Source organism: Neoarius graeffei, chromosome 1, assembly GCF_027579695.1.
Source record: "Neoarius graeffei isolate fNeoGra1 chromosome 1, fNeoGra1.pri, whole genome shotgun sequence".
Taxonomy (NCBI): domain Eukaryota; kingdom Metazoa; phylum Chordata; class Actinopteri; order Siluriformes; family Ariidae; genus Neoarius; species Neoarius graeffei.
In genome coordinates this window covers 71618785-71623010 of record NC_083569.1, presented here as the reverse complement: position 1 = coordinate 71623010, position 4226 = coordinate 71618785, and the positions used below count along the sequence as shown (strand labels likewise).

Sequence of the window (4226 nt, the reverse complement as noted above, 5' to 3'; positions counted from 1 at the left end):
AGCTCTTTAATATAAAAATGCACCCACTATCTAGTATTAACTAACTACACAGATACTTTAATTATAGGCCAACCAAATCTTGATACACAAGAATAGAATCCTAAAATCATTCCCCAAATTTGTTTCTTTCTTGAAAGAATTTAAATTCTACTTAAGATCCTAAAAAATTATCCACTGAATTAGATAAGAGATAAAACTGTTTCCCCTTGTAAGCATGTTTTTTTAATTTTTAAGTTTTCTTGCTTGTTTACTTGTTTTCCTCCCCCCTTTTCTATCCATGGACATCTTCATTTCATATATAATTTTCAATTTTGTATTATAAGTTGTTTATACTACTGTGGATTTTTATCAGATTGTTCCCTTTGATCATTTCTCTATTCTTCCCTGTATTTAATAGGATAACATGATGTTGCCCTATTGGGTTTGTACATTTGTACTTTTTCAATAAAGTGTTGTTTAACAAAAAAAGGCAGAACAGTTAATTCAGGAGAACGTGTTTTTCCACAGGACAGAGAACCTGATCCTTCACTCAGTTCTCTCAACATCTTAGTAAACAACAACATTAAATAGAACTTCCCACTAGCTCACATAAAAATACAGTAGCAGTTTTACTTAACCGCTCCATACATATAACATATGTCAAAGAAGACTAATAACAACCCATCAAATAAGCTCTTCAGGATTAAAGACATACCCAATATACTGTTTTAACTACACAGATAACCCACCCATATTCGACTTATCTGCTTTTCCACTGCATAAAGGAGGTGCTGCACCCTTTCCAGAAGTACTGCAATACTGGGTTGGGAGCAAGCCCCTATTCCAAAGATCAATTTAATATATGGTCCCCGGATAGGAGACGTATCAGATATTAAACTGATAAGAACAGATACTACACTTGATCTTAGCCAAAAAGCCGAGAAGCGATACTCTAGCTGAGGAACGACCAGGAGGGACATCCTTCACTACACAACACATGAGGACGGAAGATACTGCTTTAGTCACTAAACAGACAACAAAGCAGAGGCAACAGAAACACACAAATTAACAGCTTTAAAAGTCTGTGCACACAAAGAGGAGGAAATGAGAATGAGTTCACAAACTGACCAATCAGAAGGATACAATCTCATCTGGACTACAAAACATCTCACAGTCTTTTCTAAATTAACAAACAAATGTATTTAAATGTGTTTTTAAATGGAGAAAACTGTATTAAACATTTAATAAAGTTGAAAATGTCTCGGATTAAAATAAGTTTTTATACCAAATGTGGTATTGCAGGTCAGAGTGAAGCAGCCATTTTTTCCCCACAATATTTTTCTTTTCTTTTCAGTTTTTAACACTTTTACATACAGCCTTGGGGCGTAACGGTGGTGTAGTGGTTAGCGCTGTCGCCTCACAGCAAGAAGGTCCTGGGATCGAGCCCCATGGCCGGCAAGGGCCTTTCTGTGCGGAGTTTGCATGTTCTCCCCGTGTCTGCGTGGGTTTCCTCCGGGTGCTCCGGTTTCCCCCACAGTCCAAAGACATGCAGGTTAGGTTAACTGGTGACTCTAAATTGACCGTAGGTGTGAATGTGAGTGTGAATGGTTGTCTGTGTCTATGTGTCAGCCCTGTAATGACCTGGCGACTTGTCCAGGGTGTACCCCGCCTTTCGCCCATAGTCAGCTGGGATAGGCTCCAGCTTGCCTGCGACCCTGTAGGACAGGATAAAGCGGCTAGAGATAATGAGATGAGATGAGATGAGATGAGATGAGATGAGATGAGACATACAGCCTTTACATTCGTATATCTTCATTCAACTTCCATACTGTAGATCGCTGCATTTATTTAGAGACAGAAGTAAAAACAGAAAAAAACACAACACTCAAAACAAGAATGCTCCTCCTGTTAAAGATGGCAATCTATATACAATCAAGTATTGTTTGTAATTAATGTACATTAAAACACATATATAGAAAAACAATATAAATCTTACAAAATCATGATCTGCACTGTCCACAAAGACTAGTCATCCACTTCTTCGTCTGTTAAATCCAAGTCCTTAATGTAATTGATGAAAGGGCCCCATATGTCCTCAAATACATGCCGTTCAGCCTTTAATATGTAAGTTATTCTCTCTAATGGAAGGCTTGCTAACATCTGTCTTATCCATTGAGTAGTACTGAAGCAGCCATTTTACATGTGCGTTTTTTTTTTTTTAGGCCTGAGTTTTCGGGCGGCACGGTGGTGTAGTGGTTAGCGGTGTCGCCTCACAGCAAGAAGGTCCGGGTTCGAGCCCCGTGGCTGGCGAGGGTCTTTCTGTGTGGAGTTTGCATGTTCTCCCCATGTCCACGTGGGTTTCCTCCGGGTGCTCCGGTTTCCCCCACAGTCCAAAGACATGCAGGTTAGGTTAACTGGTGATTCTAAATTGACCGTGGGTGTGAATGGTTGTCTGTGTCTATGTGTCAGCCCTGTGATGACCTGGCGACTTGTCCCTGCCTCTCACCCATAGTCAGCTGGGATAGGCTCCAGCTTGCCTGCGACCCTGTAGAACAGGATAAAGCAGCTATGAGATGAGATGAGAAGCCTGAGTTTTCCTCCCTCCCACGTTTTACATTTATACACCCTTAATTAAAAAAATATGATTTAATTAGTCAGTCATTAACCTTTAATCGTGACAAGTGAACACATCTGTAATGCGTTTTAGTGCATTTTACTCTAATCCAAACCTGATAGTCTAATACAGGGTCCCTAAAGGTACAGGTGTTTCATATGCACAAAAAATAGAAAATAAAGTCTGACGCAGCAAAACGGTGAAGGCCAAATCGAATTTCTTATTAAAATTCTCTCACGGCCCTGCTGATGATGCTGGTAAAGTTTGTGGACGCTCTGTGACGCAGATAAAACAGGACAAGGTCATTCAGAATCCTTCATCTTGCAAACTTTATGTAAAAGGGACGCAAAGCAGACACAAGTCAAACTGATATCATATACCTTAATAAAATAAAATATAGTTTAAGTTTGGTTGTCAATGCCATTAGGGAGACCGAGTAGTCTTTTTTGGCCTTGTTGCAAATAAATAAAAGTGATGTTTAATTTTAACATATCCAACAACATAATTCACGTCCCAAGTAAGTCAAGTCAAGTTTATTTGTATAGCGCTTTTAACAATAGACATTGTCCCAAAGCAGCTTTACAGAATTTGAATGACTTAAGACATGAACTAATTTTATCCCTCATCTATCCCCAGTGAGCAAGCCTGTGGCGACGGTGGCAAGGAAAAACTCCCTCAGACGACATGAGGAAGAAACCTCGAGAGGAACCAGACTCAAAAGGGAACCCATCCTCATTTGGGCAACAACAGACAGCATGACTATAACATTAACAGTTTTAACATGAAGTCAGTTTCGTTGATGTTATAACTCTTCATTGATGGAAACTTGAGTGCAAAACTGTTCATGACAACTGCAGTCCTAAAGTTAGCAAGTCAACTGTAGTCCTCAAGCATTACTGTAAGAGTCCAGAGCGTCTTCCAAGTGTGACTTTCAACTGTCCATATGGGGCCGTCCTCCACAGGAGCGATGCGATAAGACTCCAACCAGACACAGGGCACCAGGATGGATCAGGCAGGTCCGAGGAGCAGAAGAGGTCAGCATCTCGATCCCAGGACCGACATGTAACTCAGAGGGACAGGATTTTTTTTGGGTGGGGGGGGGAAGACCCAGGTTGTTAGGTACGCCCAATGTCACCTGAATATGTAGGTACAGTATACATTTTGTGCTGAGTACAAGCAGGGACTCCGGCAAAACTACCTATGACAGCATAACTAAAAGGGGAGAACCAGAAGGTAACGCAGGCATGAGGGAGCCCCGGGACATAAAGCAGCAGCCACTACACCGTCAACAAACTCGAGTGAGCAAGCGAGTGGGGACTGACAGCATCCATACATCCCAGTTTACCAAAACACTCTGTCTGAGGATCCTCCAGATCTACTCCTTTACCTCATAAACTCCATTAACACAAGGCTTGATTAAACAGATATGTTTTCAGCCTAGACTTAAACGCTGAGACTGTGTCTGATTCCTGAACACTACTTGGAAGGCTGTTCCATAACTGTGGGGCTTTCATGTCCCACAAAAGTAAACAACCAACACACTTTTGCATGCTATGGCACTCAAAAGAAAAAAAGAAAGAAAGCACAACTTTATTCATCACACACTTGTGAAATTCCTCTCTGCATTAACCCA

The 4226-nt window shown here is 40.9% G+C and overlaps 1 pseudogene; it reads right to left on the bottom strand.

Moving 5' to 3' along the window:
• Positions 1-765: 765 nt before the first annotated feature.
• LOC132897452 (U2 spliceosomal RNA) lies at positions 766-928 on the bottom strand (annotated as a pseudogene).
• Between the last annotated feature and the right edge of the window lie 3298 nt (positions 929-4226).